Raw genomic sequence first — 19,556 nt, 5'->3', positions numbered from 1 at the left:
CTGTGTGTTTGTCCGTCTTTGAGAGTGTAGTGGAACCTTGCCTGTCCAACACTGAGTTAAAATCCTCCACCAATGAGTACTCAATAAGTCAAATAATTTGCAATAAATAGAGTCATTAAGAGCATTTGGTGCGTAGACATTAACCAATAGCTAACATTTACGTTCAATAGTAATATCCAGCAATATATATCTCCCTTGTGGGTCTATTATCGTGGAATGTCTGGTATATCCCAGTGTTTTGTGCAGCAAGACAGCCACATCCCTGGATTTTGACTTATAATAAGCTGAAATGTATTCTCATATCCAGGGAGCTTTAAGGGTAGTACCCTCAACATCTTTCCAGTGTGTTTGCGGTTTCAAGTGGTTGGTAACCAATTTACGTTTCACTGGGGTATTTAAACCACTGACATTCCAAGTGCAAAAGTTTAACGCAGTATGAGTATGACATATAGATGTGTCTCGACTAGCAACAGTAGCGGTTGGTAAATTAGCCAATACCCTGTCTAAAAAAAAATGTGATGTGCGCGGTCGTCAGACATATGAGGTCCTCTCCTGTCCCAGCGACGGAGAGGGTACCCAAGAACCGATTGAAAGTGTGACATTATCCAAGCCTCTAAATGCAGAGGAGCCATGACCCAAACAACATTAACATGAAAACAACAAAAACAATAACCAGTGGCGGAACTACCGGGGTCGCAGGTGTCGTGACTGCGACCGGGCCCTGGAGTTCTGCCAGTCAGGGGGGCCCAAGGGGTGCCGAACGGTCGTTTTCAGCAACTCTTGGGCCCCCCTGACTGACAGAAATCCAGGATGCCTCTGCTCCCTGCCGCTGCTGCTGCCGCAGTCGCTGCCGCCTGCCTCAGCGCTGCCCAGAGTGCAGTGTTGGGAGTGTGAGGCGTTTGTCTTGGGTGCCGGCGCTTCACGCTGAGGGCCGGCATATGGCGACAAAACGCCTCACGCTCCCAACACAGGAGTTGACGGTAAGTGACCTACAAAGGGGGGGTAGGGAGGGAGTGGGTAGATTGTGAGAAGGGGGGGTAGGGAGGGAGAGGGTAGATTGTGAGAAGAGGGGTGGGAGGGAGAGGGTAGATTGTGAGAAGGGGGGTAGGGAGGGAGGGAGAGGGTAGATTGTGAGAAAGGGATAGATGGGTTGGGGGGCCCCTTAACAGATTCTCGCACCGGGGCCCTGAGGTTTCTAGTTACGCCCCTGACAATAATAAAAATACAAATAGTTATTACCGTAAACCTGGCGTGCCTCTAAGAGAGACATCAACTATGTGCAACGTCGCCCATGAAGGGAGGATCCCACCAAGCACTGTGGGAAGAGCAGTCTCCAGAAGATAGAAGCTATGGTGCCTGATATACCAGATCAGGACCCTCATGGTTCATGTGAAAGGTTCCTCTGATCCATGAAGGACGCAGCCTCGGCAGGAGTAGTAAAAAGATAAGGACGTCCATCATGTACAATCCGTAACATTGCAGGGTACAGAAGGGTGAATCTGATTGTATGATGAAACAACTGCCTGCACAATGAGGTGAATTCCTTGTGTTTCGCGGTCACCAATGCCGAATAGTCCTGGCATATAAAAACTCTATGTAATCCCAAAAGAAGTTCCGGGAGTTTCCTATATTCCTGCAGAATCCTTTCCTTATCCTGGAAGTTGAGCAGACGGATTATCACTGGTCTAGGTTTGGAGTTGGGGTCCCTGCGATCTGGACCCATTCTGTGAGCTCTTTCAATGAACAGTGGATTATCTTTAGAATAAGGAAGGCCAAGGGAATCCGTCAATCACTTTTGGGCAGTCTGTGGCAGTTGATGGGATTTAATCGTCACGGGAACATTTATAAAACGTAGATTATTTTGACGGCTCCGGTTCTCCAAATCTTCAATTTTATGGCAATACAGGAGGCTTCATATTTTGCATAAACCTTCTTTACTGTTAACCTCCAGCAGCAAAACAGTTAACAAAGAGTACAAGAAATAACCAATCAGGAAAAACATAAAGGTCTATATAAATCTGCACATCTGGTCACTCCTCCTTTCTTTGCTGCTTAGCCTCCAGGTGAGAACCTTCCATTTTATTATTCATAAATAATTACCTGGGTAATTTTGGTCTCTTGTTTGGTTTGCATGTCCCCATACGGGATTATTTAGTTTTATAAGTCATTCATATTTCATTTGTTTTAAATTGATTTTGGTTTTATTCTAGTATCTGCATTGATTTTGGTTTTATTTTAGTATCTGCATTGCTGCCCTTAGGATTTTTTATGTCAGTCATTATTTTATTTCATTGGGTTTTTTACCTCCCTCTGCTATCTTGCCTTTTGGTTTTATTCCCTAAAACCTTGCTACGTTACCATCTAAGTTTTTCTTCCTTTACTTTTAGATTCTTCTTCTTTTAGACTTTAACTTACTATACCTGTCCGTTATAGCCGTTCTTTTCTCCCACGTGGTGTGTCTCCACTATTGTTGTCTATTTCTCTATTCCGCGGCACGCCTGCTGGTTTTGTCTGCGTCCGTTAGACAGGTTTCTCTGCCGTTTTCTTGCCTCGCGGCAGAGGTAGTGCGGCACAGCAGAGGCTAGTGTGCTACCTGTCGGTTAATCTACGTGTGGTACGCCCGCCGCCATTTTGCCACGCTTCGCGCCTTCCTTGTCCTTGTCCATTTACTGCGTTGCGCGCCATTTTCTCCTGTAGCCCTCTGGGGCTGGTCTGTTGCTTGCGCGTTACTATGTGCATAGGATAGCATGTCGTGGTTGTTTCCCTTTTATTTCTAGAGTTTTCTAATCTTTATTTTCAGGTCTTTCTATTTAATGTATTAATGAGTACAAATAAATAAATAAGACAAAAAAAACAAACACCAGTCATATACTATACTTCTTAGGGGTGACCCCCTACTTTGAACCCTACACTGGTTTGCCTTCGCTACAGAGGTCATTTTTACTATGTGACCCCATTTTTCTGCTACAGCCTTGGGGGGTTAACCCCTACACGGCCTCTGGTTCATTTCTACTGGTGTTGGTTTTGTCCCTTACTGCTTGAGCTGCCCCTTGTGCTACCTTATGTATTTACCTCTGGTTCCGGTTGCTCCCCTGCTCTAGCACTCTTTCATACCATGAGTGACTCCCACCCTTTTCAACATAGGTGTTTGGTGCCTGCTATATCGTGAGTGACCCTCACTTTGTGCTCCTACTGCTGCTGGCTTTGCATTTCAGGGTGAACCCCCTACTTCTCCTCAGGGTCTATACTGTGGGTGCTTCCCATTTTGATTACACGGGTGCTTCCCACCACCTCACATACTCCTCAGTGGGTGAACCCCGCTTCTCTTTTATGGGTGACCCCCCCTCTATAGCCTTTTACTAACCCTCCTTTTGTGTTTCTTCTAACAGACACATTGGTGGTATGGCTGATAAAGCTGAGACCCAGATTCCCGCCGCCTTGCAGGCTTGGCTCCACTCTACCAGCTGCCTTAGCGGAATTCCGCTCCTCTCGTCCTACTCAACCTCTTGCCTCCCCTACTGGAGTTGAGGGCTCTGATGCAGGCGGGTCTTCCTTCTCTGTGGATGCTGAAACCTCACGCAAACGGCCCTGCGCTGATCTTCCCTCCACCTCTGGAAAAGGCAAGGGTCCACTTAAGAAGGCTAGGGGTCTGGCTCCTGCAGTTTCTCCAACCGAAGATCTGACAGCGGACTATGATGTGCTTGATGAATATTGCGCGGACGCCTCACCTCTGGATTCTTTTGCTTTAGAGCGGGATCCTCCTTTTGAACGGCCCAAATTCACCCCCAACACTCAGGACCAACCGTTCGAGGTCACAGATGAGCTGGGCATCCCTCTGTTTGACCCTAGAGCTCTGCGACATCCACGTTCAGCAGAATGGACACCGTCTACTCACATCACCGAATTGCTTAGTTTCTGGATCCGTCGCCTGCTCGATAAGGAAGTTCGTCAGAGACTCCGCTCGGAATGTCCGCGTCCCACCATTCCGGCCAAAGTCCTAAACACTCCTGAGTTTGATCAGGCGTTTGTCACGTTCCTTACAAGGAACGGTAAAGACCCTAGGAAAGGGACAAGCTTCTGGATGTCTCAGGTCCCCTGACCCAGATCTTTCAAATGTCGGATGAGGCCTTGACTGATGGCTCACCTCTAGACCCACATTTGGTCCGCAACTGGACACAGAGAGCACTCTGCCTGTTAGGAAACGCTAACTGTGCCATTTCAACAGAGCGGCGCAAAGCAGCTCTTTTTAAGCTAGACGCCAAGCTGGCAGACCTGGCACCCAAGGAATTGGGCCTTGATGCTAATGGGCTTTTGTTCGTGGGCCGATTTTTTTAAAGACTTGAGCCAACACGTTAATGTTTTCACATCGCTCAACAAAGCACAAACTAACCTGAGACATGTGTTTCGCTCCGGGACCCGTTTTTCCCCCAGAGCTGGTCGGCAGAGGGGTCGTGCCGCCATCAGGTCAGCCTTGTTTGGCTCCAGACCCCGTTTTCCGCAAGCATCAACCACCTACAGGTCACAGTTCCGCTACCAGTTTCCTCGAGAAGGTTCCAGAGGTCGAGGTTTTTCTTCCACCAGAGAGAAGTCAGCATCAGGTAAGACTTTGTTCTATTCTTCCTCATATTCCGGTTGCTGGTCGGCTCGCCCATTTTTCCCTTGCATGGTCCTCCCTTACATCGGATCCCTGGGTCCTTCAGACCGTGAGCGGTTTTCGTTTCGAGTTCCTTTACGTCCCTCGTCAACTTTCCCCTCCTCCCCTTTCCCCTTTTGCGTGCGGCGCCGAGTCCTTGGTTCATACCGAACTCTCTTCCCTACTCGACAAAGGCGCCATAGAACAGGTTTCCGGCCCTCCCTGTTTCTTGAGTAATGTTTTCTTGGTTCACAAGAAATCGGGAGAGTTTTGCCCCCTGATCAATCTGAGGGCTCTCAATCGTTATGTCATGTATCAACATTTCAAAATGGAGGGCATCCATCTCCTTCGCGATTTACTGAGAGAGAACGATTGGTTCTCACGGCTCGACTTAAAGGATGCGTATCTTACGGTTCCAGTTCACCATGCCGACAGGAGATTTCTACAGTTTCGCTGACGGGGCCTCCTCTGGCAATTCACCTGCCTTCCCTTCGGCCTCAGTTCCGTGCCTTGGTGTTTCACCAAACTCCTCAAGCCGGTCATGGAATTCCTGCGAGCACGGGGGATCCGCTCCATCATATATTCGGACGACGTTCTTCTGATGGCGCAGGATGTGGAGACCCTCCGTCGGGATACCTCCTTTGTTAACTGTTTTGCTGCTGAAGGTTTACAGTAAAGAAGGTTTATGCAAAATACTCGCCTCCTGTCTTTAATAAAATTTTGATTAATTCTACACCATGGCTAGATTAATCCCTAATTTCTTCCTCTAAAGCCTGGATAAGGGTAGAAGTATGATCAGAGTTTAGTCGAGTCTGTTGGAGCGTGTCTTCGTGGTCACTGAGTCTTTGCTCCCATACAGTGATTTTAGCCAAGATCTGAGCCAGGGTGGCGTCCATTTTAGAAGTTAATTCCTGAAACCTAGAGTCAAACAGGGGCCACAAAGCCTTTGCCACCTCCGCAGCCGTCTCCGACGCCACAGCGGAAGGAACAGGTGAAAGTGCTGGGGCCACATCTTCCAAAGAAGGGGAACATGGCAGTGAAGTATACTGTGAAGCCTCCCTCGGCCTCGATTTCGAACTAGAACACTCCCGACTCGCTTTTTGACTTGCCTTTCTAGTGAGCTTCTTCTGCGGCATGACAATAAATTTATTCATACCGTTGTGGAAGAAAACTAGACAAAAAATGCGGGGAAGCCATTGCCAGGACCCAATGGAACCTGATTATTAGCAGCCCGTCCGGGAGCTCAATTTGAAAGCAGCCATCACCTTAGGGACTGCCCCCGGAAGTCAATTTTACTGCTTTTATGTATCTTCGGAAGGCAGTACAACCTAGCTAGTCGTGGATTCTGTGGAAGGAGGACATTGAATTTAATAATTAGGGATTAATCTAGCCTTGGTGCAGAATTAATCTAAATTTTATTAAAGACAGGAGGCGAGTATTTTGCATATCCTTCTTTACTGATTAACCTCCAGCAGCAAAGGAGTTAACAAAAACAAGAAAAAACAACCAATCAAAAACAAGCAGCACAATATCAGTCCCAGAGACCAGCCACTCCTCCTCTTTATTTGCAGGTAAGCAGAACAGGAACGGAACCGCCATGCAACTGAGGAAGGCATCAAACAGCAGGGATCGGACCAGGACTGGAGCATCTCACAGAGCCAAAGAACGACCTGAAAGAGTAAAAACAATGTGACAGTTCCAGGCAAGAAATATGAACATCTGGCAACAATAAACAACTGCTCATAGGAGTCAGCAACACGATAACAATTGACAACAGAAAACAGCCAAGGAAAACAGCCCAGGGAGGGACAGAACAAAGGAGGGGAAATACTTGCCTCATATTTTGCAATTTTAAAGCCGTCCTAGAAGTGCAAATGAGGCATGAGGATGAAAATAAAAGGTCCGAAGACCAATAGATTCCCGAGACCAATCTGCCACAGACATAATGTCTGAAAGGGAGCTCCCCGAGGGGAACGCCGCTGCAGCGCCCCGCTCCGAAAAATTACTTGATCCCAGCCAGACGAAGAATCCACTTAATCCACCTGGCCAAGGTAGGGACGGAAGCAGGTCTGAATGGACAGGACACAGACGAAGAAGCTCTAAACTGACGTGAAACCACAAGATAGGAGTGCACACAGCGCGCCACACAGAGCCTAGGCCGATCAGCATAATAAGGGTAGGACACTGAAACGGAGACAGAAACCGAGACACCCTCGGGAGAAAAAGAATTGACGTCAAAGGCAGTGACATCAGACATGCCAAAAAAAGATGAGTCACAGGAGAAGCGCAGCCTTCACGGATAACTGACAGATGGAGGATGCGCAGACCGAATGCTGCGCAGAAGACGACAAACCGAAGGATCTTTCCCGATTCCCAGGACAAAATCCGGAACTGAACAGAAAACGGATTGGCCGTTCCACGCGTCCATGTGTACGAGCCACCAGCAAAGTTCCAATCGCATCTCGTCTGAAAGAGGGATAAAATGGTCATACGAGCATGACACCTGAAGATGACGGGTCTGCAACCTTTGTAGCGCCCTATAGTGCAGGTGTCCCAGGAAAATATGTGTAAGAAAAGAGTGATGAAAACCAGTGTGAAATAAGGTATATAGAGAAAAAAATGGTCAATATACTTTCCTTTGTGTCACTGGACCGGATACCCAGCTGCAACCCGTAAAAAACACTGTCCGGGTGTTTGAAAATTCGAACAAAGACCGCTAGGGGGCGCTCGTGTATACCGGTTGGAAAAATAAAAAATAAAACAGAAAAAAGAAGAAAAAGAAAAAAGAAAACTGATGGTGTAGTATTATGCACAGATGATGACACTGTGTCTATATTATGCACTCACAATGTGTATGTATATTCAGGCTTCATTAACATCAAATCCTCCGGGTAGATGTGTAGCAAATATGTGTAAGGAAGCAGAAAACAGATGGGGACCACAATGGTGTGATATCAAACAATTCCTACAGCACACAAACGTAGAAATACACTTACACTTTGTGTGAAGGTATAATGCCCATATGCATCAAGTGCTGCTCCTCTGCTTTCCTCCAACGTCTCTGGATACTTCCCAGTGTTCCACTGGTGTGAATCAACACCCAGTGGGTAAATTAAACTGAATCCACAATATAGTGGGGTAAAAGTAAACACTATTTATTCAAGGCTGTAAGCCAAAATAAAAGCTAGATAACAATAATCCACCAAGGGATGTTAAAAAGCAAGTAAAAAGTCCGATAAGAAAATGTAAAATGTAAGAGCTCTATAAAATCCTCAACGCGTTTCGCCAAGTATGTGGCTTCATCAGGAGTATCTTCAGTGCCGATGTGCGGTTCTTTTAAATCATGCGGGGCGCCAACTGAATTCGCCGACGTCTGACGTCAATGCGTCCGGTGTCGTCATCCCGTCTGTTGATGGACCTTCGATTATCCCACGGGACTCCGAGGTAAGTGAAAGAACAATCTTATTAATCAACTGACTCTGTATTTCATTCATGTGCATAACTGGTATGCCTGGTATATACAGATTCTGAGTGGAGCGGCAACGAAAAGTGCCGATCGCTAATGCGATGCTGGTGCCGTACAATATTTCGGTGGAGCGGCAACGAAAAGGGCCGATTGTTAATACGATGGTGGTGCCGTACAATATTCCGGTGGGTGGGTGCCCCCAAGTTTAGCCGTATGTGGGTAACAGTATCAAACGATGTAGATAATACTCTTAACAACGAAGTGGTCCGTTGTGATGTACGCCCAGCTTGCCTGGTATATTTAAACCGAAAAGACGGAGAAATGAAAAGACGGAACAAATGAATGAATAAATGAACACAGTGCCAATCACCATCTACAAAAGAGGCGAAGCGAGAGAGCCATACGTTGGCCCAGTGAGTGTATGTGGAAAAATGTAACTGAACACAGATAATCGTACATTATTGTTTCTTTTATAGAAACAGACCCTAACATCAAGCAAGAGAACTATAGAGCTGAAACAACGAATCGATAAAATCGATAATAATCGATAACGGAAATCATCGATAACGATTTCCGTTATCGATTAATCGAGTGATCAATTCGTTGTTGGAGCACTCGGCTCCTTTTACTTACCTCCGCGAGCGTTCCCCGCTTCTGCTACACGCTCTGCAGTCTCCGCCTTCTAGCTACGTGACGGATGTGACGCGTTCCGGAGGTAAGTATTCTTCATGTCTATGTGCACGGATCGCACAGAGCCACTCGCACAGAGCGAATCGCTCTGTGCGAATGGAGCCACTCGCACAGAGCGGTTCGCTCTGTGCGAGTGGCTCCACTCGCACAGAGCGGTTCGCTCTGTGCGAGTGGCTCCACTCGCACAGAGCGGTTCGCTCTGTGCGAGTGGCTCCATTCGCACAGAGCGGTTCGCTCTGTGCGAGTGGCTCCATTCGCACAGAGCGGTTCGCTCTGTGCGAGTGGCTCCATTCGCACAGAGCGGTTCGCTCTGTGCGAGTGGCTCCATTCGCACAGAGCGGTTCGCTCTGTGCGAGTGGCTCCATTCGCACAGAGCGGTTCGCTCTGTGCGAGTGGCTCCATTCGCACAGAGCGGTTCGTGAGTGTGGGTGCAGGGCAGAGTGGGGGTGGGGGTGCAGGGCAGAGTGGGGGTGGGGGTGCAGGGCAGAGTGGGGGTGGGGGGTGCAGGGCAGGAGACTGGGTGCAGGGCAGAGTGGGGGTGGGGATGCAGGGTGTGAGTGTGGGTGCAGAGCAGAGTGGGAGACTGGGTGCAGGGCAGAGTGGGGGTGGGGATGCAGGGCAGGGTGTGAGTGTGGGTGCAGGGCAGAGTGGGTGCAGGGCAGAGTGTGAGTGTGGGGGCAGGGCAGAATGTGGGGGCAGGGCTGGGTGCAGGGCAGAGTTAGAGACTGGGTGCAGGGGCACAGTGCAAAGTGCTGGGTGCAAAGTGCCAGTGCTGGGTGCAAAGTGCCAGGGCTGGGTGCAAAGTGCTGGGTGCAAAGTGCCAGGGCTGGGTGCAAAGTGCTGGTGCAAAGTGCTGAATGCTGGGTGCAAAGTGCTGGGTGCAAAGTGCCAGGGCTGGGGCAAAGTGCTGGGTGCAAAGTGCTGGGTGCAAAGTGCCAGGGCTGGGTGCAAAGTGCTGGGTGCAAAGTGCTGGGTGCAAAGTGCTGGGTGCAAAGTGCAAAGTGCTGGGGCAAAGTTTCTTGAACAGTAATAGTCCACCTCTTTTCAGAATGTTTGGGGTTATTTTGTTTCATAAATATTGTGTTTGGGTTCTTGTACTTTGAAAATATTGTTTTTTATTACATCATAACAAAATAAGAATGTTAATGTAAATTTTAAGTTGTTTTTTAACATCCAGTTCATTAAATTCTTTTAAATAAACGAAAAATTTGCATATTGTTTTTTTTATCCGATTAATCGATTAATCGAAAAAATAATCGGCCGATTAATCGATTATTAAAATAATCGTTAGTTGCAGCCCTAGAGAACTATAAGCAGTGCCCTTCGAAAGGCTTTCCCAGGGGGAATATCTACGTGGATATAGTGTGTTTATAGACCTAGGAGTCCATATAGTTGATTCTTATATATAAGTAATATATATGTATAATCCAAATAAACATAAATGAGAAAGAAAAATATAATATAAAATGTATTAAAACGAAACAGGATATTTTCCAATGAATTGTTAATGTGTTGTAGATGTTTAGTATTTTAAATGAATATTAAATGAATTTTAAATAAATGTTAAATAAAAAATGAATTATAAATAAAAATTATTTTTGTGTTTTTTTTTGTGTACAGTGGTGCTGTACTACTGGTGGTTGCATAAAATGAATATTAATAAAAATGTGTTCTTCATACCACTATATGGGGATTTGTTTTATATTATTGTCTGTTTGAAATACATATTGTCTGTTTAATATACATGTATCTAAAGATAGGTGTGTATATGATGAAAGTATGGATGTGTGTTGCCAATAAGGCTTGCATCATAATATTTGTGTTGTCGAATCAATTTTCACATGTCAAGATGTCCAGCTCCATATTTAGACCACCTTAGAAAATCCATTTGGTTTCACTTTTGGATAAATTATCTACCGTACTACCGCCTCTCCAGTTGGGGGGAACCCAATCTATACCTATAATTTTTAAGGATTCTATAGAATATTTTGGGCACGTGTTATAATGTCTGGGAACGCTATGTTTGATGTTCTTGTTTCTTATGTTCCCAAGGTGCTCTAATATCCTCTCTTTCATGGGTCTTATGGTCCTGCCCACATATTTTAGGCCACACCCACACTCCAATAGGTAAACTATATTTTTCGTTAAGCAGTTTATAAAGTGTTTGGTGTATGTTTGACCTGTTTTCGAGCCTGTAAACTGATTGGTTTTTTGGGGTAAGAACGTGCACATCTTACAATGACCGCATTTATCGAACCCTTTGGGTTTATTTCCCACAAACATTAGGGGATTTTGTGTTATTTGTTTCGGTAGGACACTTGGGGCCTGTAATGTTTTTAGTGATCCAGTTTTTTTGAAAATGATTTGTGGTCTATCGGGTAATAAAGTACCCAAAATGTCATCATTTTTTAATGTGCCAGTGTTTATCTATGATGCGTTTAATCTTATTTGCTTGATTATTGTATTGTGTGAAAAAGGAAAAACTAAAGTCCCTCTCTGTTTTTAGAGACATGTTTTTATTCCCCAGCAGTTGCTGTCTGTAATGGTATGATGAGGCAGGACCCCAGATGGTGGAGGTAGCCAGGCCAAACAGGAACCAGAAAGTCAGAGAACCAACCGGGTCAGACAGGTAATCAGGATAAGCCGAATCAGAATCCAGAGACGAGGTCAACAAGCCGAATCAATACCAGACGAGCAGGAATCAGGAGCCGAATCAGGAGACAGGAACGAGGTCAACAAGCCAAGTCAAACCGGAGCAGTAGTCACAATCAATGCACAAGCAAATGGCAAAATACACCAACCAAGGGTGAACCAGAAGAGGAAGTCCAGGTTTAAATAGGGACAGGAGGAGGTGTGTCTAGCATTAAGGAGGTCACCCGAGGTTATAAGAACACGTTACGTATGTAACGTGTAATATTACTTTTTGGCCACACGGTGGCGCTGTGCTACCTGTTTGCCGCGTGGTCGGCCACGCGGTGAAGACGCCGACCGGGTAGCGGTGGTACTAGCTGCCCGGGAAGCCGGTCGAGGAGGCAGCGTCGCGGGAGCGGCCACGGCGCGGGACCGGAGAGGCAGGTAAGTCCTTACACTGTCTATCTATTGCTTCTACCTGGCGGAGACTGTCATTTAGCTTTTCTTCTGGGTAATTTTTCTCGATGAATTTTCGTTTAATTTCATTTACTTTGATTTTAAAATCCTCTCTTTTCGTGCAATTCCTTTTTACCCTCAAAAGCTGACCCTTAGGTATGTTATTAAGCCATTGAGGATGATGGCAGCTGTTGTAATTTATGTACCCTTTTCTATCAGTGGGTTTGCTGTAGTTCCTTGAGCATATTTGATTATCTTCCGAAAAAAGTTCTACGTCCAAGAACTCAATTTGTTGAGTTTGTATATTTGAGGTAAATTTCAAGTTGAAATCATTAGTGTTGGTGTATTTTATGAATTCATTTAGATTATCCTCTGATCCTCTCCAGATTATGAGGATGTCGTCTATATATCTCTTCCAGAGCACCAGGTTTGCACCAAATGGGTTGTTATTCCATATGAATTGGTTCTCCCATTCAGCTACGAATAGATTGGCGTAGCTCGGTGCAAACTTGGTGCCCATAGCTGTACTACAAAGTTGGAGGAAGAAATCATCCCCAAACCAAAAATAATTATGTTTCAGTATATAATTGATACATTTCAAACTGATTGATTTTTGTAATGGGTCCATATTCATGTCTCTCGATAGGGTCTTATTTATAGCCTCCAGTCCCTCCCTCCGGTAGGTCGATGAAGCTTCTGGTCTGGAGCCGATGGAGGCTGCTCTGCTGACAGTACGACCCCTCTGCCGGACAGCTCTGGAGGAAAAGCGGTCTCCTGATCGAAACACCAGCCTCATGGAAAACTGGGCTTTGTTTAGGGAGGCAAAGACGTTGACATGGTTCAAGTCTTTAAGAAATTTCTCCTCAAAGAGAAGGCTGTTGGCTTCCGGGCCCAGTTCCTTGGGGGCTAGCTCTGCCAACTTGACGTCTAGTTTGAAGAGGGTGGTCTTGCGCCGCTCTGCCAAAATGGCACAATTGGCATTGGTGAGGAGGCAGAGAGCCCTCTGAGTCCACTCGCGGACTAGGTGTGCATCTAATGGGGTGCCATCCGTCAAGGCCTCGTCGGCCATCTGAAATATCTGGGTCAACAGACCCAACGTGTCAAGGAGTTTATCCTGCGTTGCCCCTGCTCAATACCCTTCCTGGGATCCTTCCCGTTTTTAGTGAGGAAGATCACGAAGGACTGATCAAACTCCGGGGTATTAGACACATTGGCTGATAACGTGGGGCACAGGCATTCTGACCTTAACCGTTGATGGACCTCCTTGTCTAAGGGGCACATACTTTGCTAAAAGGTATACAGATCGAACCAAGAGATCTCCATTTAATTACCGGTTATTGTTTTCTGTATTGTTATTATAATTTTCCTGTTTCTATATCCTTTTCTGTCTATCTGTGCGTGATAGCCTAGGAATGCCCATACTGGGAATTGCAGCATTTTTGCACAGATTGTTTTTATTTAGTAAAATTTATGTGATACCTGTCACTACTTAAGTGTTATATTTTACTTTCTCTGTGCCTTATGTTTGTCACCCCATTCCCTCAAGATTGTAAGCTTGCAAAAAGGGCTCTCTCCACCTAATGTATCAGTTTGTCTTAGTCTGTCAATTCTCGTCTTGTTGTACCCCTTTAATATATGCATTGTATTAAGCGCTGCATAAATTGTTGGTGCTATATAAATAAAAGATCATAATATTAATAATAATGATAATGGAGTCCACTCTGCAGAGCATGGGCGACAAATAAGGGAATGCCCAATTCATCCGTAATTTCGGCTGGTCTGGCCTGGTGGCCATAGATTTGAGGCTCTCCGAAACAGCATTGCACCCGACTTCTGCAAGGGGTGGTGAGCCAAGCCCCGAAGAGCCAGCGTGATATTCGTCCAGCACGTCGTACTTGGCCGCCAAACCTGTGGCTGGAGAGATGGTAGGTTCTGGAACAGCCGGAAGGGAGACAGCCCTAGGTCTCTTTAGAGGAGCTTTGCCTTTGCCAGCAACATCTCCCTAGGGCCGCTTGAGAGGATTCTCTGGATCTGTTTTTGCACAGGCAATAACAAACGCTCCACCAGAGTAGATTAGAAAAACAAAACACGTAAGGAAATAAAGGCCAATAAAAGGAAGACAATAACCTAAAAATAACGGAAATACCAAAATTGCGCGGCGCAGTGCTTAGCGGATCTGAACTGCGAGAGCCAGGACAGCAGGCCGCGACATGTGGTTGGAGCTAACACCGTGCCACGAGAGCACCACGTGGCAGGTCTCTGAAATAGAAACCGCTACGCTGTGCAAGAAAAACACTGTCTGTGTTGCTTGGTTTTGATTGGTTGTTTTTTCTTGTTATTGTTACGCCATTGCTGCTGGAGGTTAATCAGTAAAGAAGAATATGCAACATTAAACCCTTAGACATCCCTTATCTTCCTCTTTCGGGAGCTGAAAACCGGAGCCGGACACCTCCATCATACTTCTGGAACAAAGAGAAACAGCCCAGGCCAGTGGGAACTAAACCGGAACATCAACCATCGAAGAGTGACAACCAGAGAACACTCCAACAGGAAACCAGCAGCCAGACGATTCTTGATTAAGCTGGAAAAGAAGAGAGAAAACCTAGCAGGACCGTATCCCTAGACAAATATTGAGGAAAAACATTAACCCCAACAAAACCATAGCCATAAAGCAAACAGGCAACAAATAGCAGATACATAAACAAAATACCAAAACCATACACATCCCAATCCCAGCTCCAAAAAGGGAAGGGAGGGGGGAAAAAAAGGTACGAAAGGTGGAAGCGCGCGACCAATCTGCAGCCCGCAAAATATCACCCAGGACACCACCAGCCACCAGAGCCCTGGCGCCCCTAACTGAATGAGCCCCAAAAGAGCCCGCAATGTGTGCCAAGGAAAGAAGCCTCTGACTTATCCGCAGAGTCTGCCTGCCACTTCTCCACTATAGATACTGGGAGTTGAAAAGGACCCTTTGTTATAATATTCTTTGTCTTGAATATCTAAACTTCTCCAGTGACCAAACAACAATCAAGACCACAGCTATAAAGTCTTCTTAAGCAGGTTTATTCTATAACAAAGCATCAATACATACAGTACTGGTTGCTGGAAATGGTGGTAATAGCTACTGTAGGCTCAGTATTCTTGGTGAGATGAAGGTGAAAGAGCGTAGAAAGAGACCTTGTCTTTGTAACATGCCTATTTAAACCCCTTTACATTTGGTTAGGGTATACGTTAAGGAATCCTATTGGAGCAGTCATAGGATACACCGGCTACGTCACCTAATTGATAACATATGTTCCTAGCACTCAAGCTGCATTTAGGCCTAAAATGTGCAGAATAAAATAAAAGTATAAAAATGATTTCTTACACCCTCATCACTAGCCAGGCAGTGTCAAGAGGGCAGGGAGGTGGCAGAGGTTTTTTGGCGCTTTGCTGGGGCCTTGCAGAGGGTGCTTAGAGTGGGATGCCTTCTCAGATTTCAGAATCCAAAGGAATAGTGGCCGGGGCTGCAGGAGCAGGAGGGAGAGTCTGGGCAGACTGGGGCAGACATCTTAGAAATAAAAGTCTCCACAGAACTTGGTGCTATGGTAGACAAAGCAGAGAAATATTGCAGGGAAAAGATGGTGGCGAAATCTCAAAACGAGAGATTTCTGCGCCCCAAGCAAGATGGCTGCAGTTAGCAGAGAGTTTGCTAACCAAAGGACACCAAAATGGCCGAAAACAAAAGAAATATTGAAACCAAGATGGCAGCAAGCTCTTGCAAAACGAGAGCTCACCGTCCAACCAATATGGCTGCCGAACGGCGACAAGAAATGGTGGCGAACTCTCACGAAACACGAGAATTCATCCTCAAACAAGATGGCCAACAAAGAAAAAGAAAAGCGCAGGGAAAGAGGTAAAAGAACTACCCGTCTTGTCAGAGCGGGGCGGAGGAAAAGGAAAAGAGTGCAAGACAGAAGCACAGGTAAGCAGCACAACCTGGGAGAAGGAATCACGGTGGGGGGTTGAGGGGGTGCTGATAGAAAAGACGGAGGGAAATAACGGGCCAGAAGCCCAAGAACCAAAATGTGGGGCAGAGACCCCTACACCAAGGACATAAAACTAAATACAAATAAAAATAAATATTGTGAGGTAGGTCTGGGATCGCCCCTCGCTGAGGTCAAGGGACAAGCGCTATCTTCATTCAAACCAGGCACACAGCAGTAAATTCGTGCAATCTGACACAGGGTCAGGTTTATTAGAAAGGTTGTAGGGACAAAAGAAATATAACAGTAACAAAAGAAACACCTTGCCTGTCCGGCACTTACTATACATAGGATGTCCCTCACTACCAGCTGGAGAGCTTCTCTCTGCCAACTTAACATAACATCATATGTCCATCAACCTTTACTCACAGGTCTCTTCCACAGACAGGCTTTCTGTGTCCTCAGTCAGAGAGAGCTACCTGCCCTCCTGGCTTCCCTTTTATATCCACCCTCTAATTCACTTAATTAATCACCTAGCAGGTGGAAGTCTCAGGTGTTACTCCACATAGGAAAGGAATCTAGGAGAAACATACCTCCCTTCCACCACCAACCCTACATGACTGTCACAATATATATAAAATAAACACCAAAAATATGTATAACACCCAAATATATATTTAAATATATATATAAATATATATATAAATTAACTAGAATTTCAAAACACCACGCAAAAAGACAACTGATCCGACCGGCAGCTACGGTGAGTAGCAAAGTGTTATGTTTCTTTCTTTGCTGCTGTCGGTGAGAGTAAAGGAAGATATGCAAAATAGTAAGCCTCTTGTCTTGCCTTAAAATTGATGACACATTGTTATATATTGTTGTCTTTCCATACTAGACTGCCCCTTATCGGCTGGGTTCACTATAATGTTTTCCAGGGTAGATCGTTCCCTCACTGCAACCCACTCTTTAAATGAAAGATTGTAAGATTTTTTTTTAGGGAAATAGAGGAGGAACTAGCTTCAAATCTTTAATAACCTGGTCTACAATTTTTTTTATATTGGGATAATCTGCCAATTGAAATTAATTATCTGTGTATCATTTAGTACCGTATTCATTGTTTTTTCCATCTGGTATTGTACCTCCCCCCTCTTTGTTTCTGATCTCTAATCGCGATTCTGTTGGTTTCCGTTTTTTAAAAAAACAAACGTTGTGCTTCAAGATACTCTTTGAGCTCATAATGCTAATTTCACCTGAGGACTTGCTAGAGTCAGAATCTCTTCAGACTAACTTCCTGCTGAAACCGGATTTAGTCTCCATCATCTCTGTGATTGTTTGAAAATCTGATTGTTTTGAAATTATTAGTGTCCCTTAGGAATTTCCTTTGTTTTGTAGATTTTATTTGATTCCTAAACCTCTCAAGGTCAGTTTTCAATTTATTTTTCATTTAAGTCTGAATGCACTTCATTAGCTTTTAATCTCTTTAGTATCATTCTGTATCATTGATGCGCCGTTTCTCTGCAGCTGAAGAAGTTACTAAACGATCACAGTGTCTATGCCTCATCGGAGCGATCAGATATCCCAGCAGGGTCTGGAAATCCTGTCCTCCGATGGCCTTCCGGGTCATGTCAGCAGTTAAAAATGTAACCGTTTTCTGGCGTTCGTGCCGGAAGCTGTTACATGAGATCGGGCAGCAGAAAGCCAGCGATGCTGGCTTCTGCTGTCGGGGGGAGTCCAGACTGTCAAACCACAGCCTGATCTCCCATGTTGGGACACATCTCTGCCACTGCAAGAAGGGCAGGACGTACCGGTAAGTTCATAGGGGATTCTTGGGATGCTTTTTTTTTTGGACGTATCGGTACGTCCGTAGGGGACTGAAGGGGTTAAACTCAGCAGATTTGGATCTCCTAGAGTTGTTTTCTGCAGCTTGACGTGTAAATTGTTGGGGGTAGAATATGGTAACGGGTAATGCTGTTGAAATACGAGGCTGCTGTGTCTAGACAGTTAATGGTTAACCTGGAGGGTAGGACAGTTTCCAGTGAGGCTGAGAGTTGGATAATGGTATTATCAGGCAGTGGACCATGGGTATGAGGTGACAGAGTGTGGTAGTCAAAAGAGGGAAGGAAGAGAAGCAGAATTCAGAGATGTTGCATTATTTGGAGCAAACCAGTTCAAGTGAATGTCCATCAGTGTGTTGCAGAATTAGTCCACTGGGAAAGAATGAAAGAGGAGGTTAGGGAGACGAATGTTGAAATCACCCAGAATGTGACAGATGATGTAAACAAAGAGAGACTGAATCAGAAAAGTGGTCAAAGTACTGCAAGGTAGGGCCCAGTGGGTGAAATGTAACAGCAATATTAAGAGAAAGTGGAGAAAAGAGACAGATTGTGTGAACTTCAAAATAACAGAATGACAAGGATGAAAGGCTTGGTGTGTTCCTCAATCCATTTGCCATCTTTAGTTGGTAGATTATTTATCGGAAATATAAAAAAAGAGTTTGCAAGTTTGACAGAATTAATGTTCGTGAGTGCGGACATTTAACTGTTGCAGCGGGGAGACCAGCGGATCATGGGAATATATTTTATTTAAATAATTAATAAATGAAAATGAGCACACTGCCACATATGGCTAATATATCTTCGGACAGAATGCTGCCCTCTGTTGGTTATACATCGGGTAGCATAATAAATTATTATGCTACTCAATGTATCTTACCAACAGAGGGCAGCATTGTATCCAAAGTTATAATAAGTTATTATGTTAAGTTAAATGTCCGTACCAGCGACTTTGTTGGTCGCTGGCATGGACTTTTAGCTGTTGCAGCAGGGTCCCAGGTTTTTTTTTTTTTTCTGCATAGCAACTAGTGGTAAGGGGCTGTGCGAGTGAGCCTATTGGTCGCTGGCACCGCCCTTTAACCTACGGATTTCTGCTCCCGTTATCCAACGCAGCATCACAGGGGTTAACGGGAGCGGAAATCAACCAATTGGTTGATGCCAGCGGAAGTCCCTGCAGGTGACCAATAGGCTCACTCGCACTGCCCTGTAACCCCTGACGGCGAACCTGCGGATTTCCGCTTCAGTCAACTCCTGCAATGCTGTGAAGATAAGGTAGGCTAGATGGGGAAGGGACCGGGAAAATTAGTAGACGAAGACGCTCACGAAGATTCTTCGTGTGTGTGTCTTCGTCTTCGCCTACGTTTTACCGGCACTGTCTTCTCTTCTACGTTTCTTCGGAACGAACAAAAAAACGGTCTCATGTTCGCCCGAAGACGAATGCACAAGTGTACTGAAGAGCTCTTTATATTGGCCCTGCCTATATTTATATAATGTCATCATATCCCTTCTAAGATGCCATTTTTCCAGTGTATATAATTTTAACATTTTTAGTCTCTCTTCATAACTAATATCTTCCAATCCTCTTATGAATTTTGTAGCCCTCCTTTGCCCTCCACCTGGGCTTCTGTTCTGCAGTTAAACAAGCTGCTCGGTGCCAGGAACGACAGGCCAATAGTAAGTTATCTCATAATCCTACCTACCAAACTGGGGATAAAGTTTGGCTGTCTACCAGATACCTGAGGCTCAGGGTTCCTTCTATGAAGTTGGCACTGTGGTTCATTGGTCCTTTTCTGGTTGTCTGCCGGGTTAAACCGCTGGCTTTTGAACTCATAGCCCTCATCCCTCATGTTTTCCATATTTCATTGGTTAAGCCCCTGGTC

This window comes from Spea bombifrons, chromosome 1, assembly GCF_027358695.1.
Source record: "Spea bombifrons isolate aSpeBom1 chromosome 1, aSpeBom1.2.pri, whole genome shotgun sequence".
Classification (NCBI taxonomy): domain Eukaryota; kingdom Metazoa; phylum Chordata; class Amphibia; order Anura; family Pelobatidae; genus Spea; species Spea bombifrons.
This window is presented reverse-complemented; position numbering follows the sequence as displayed.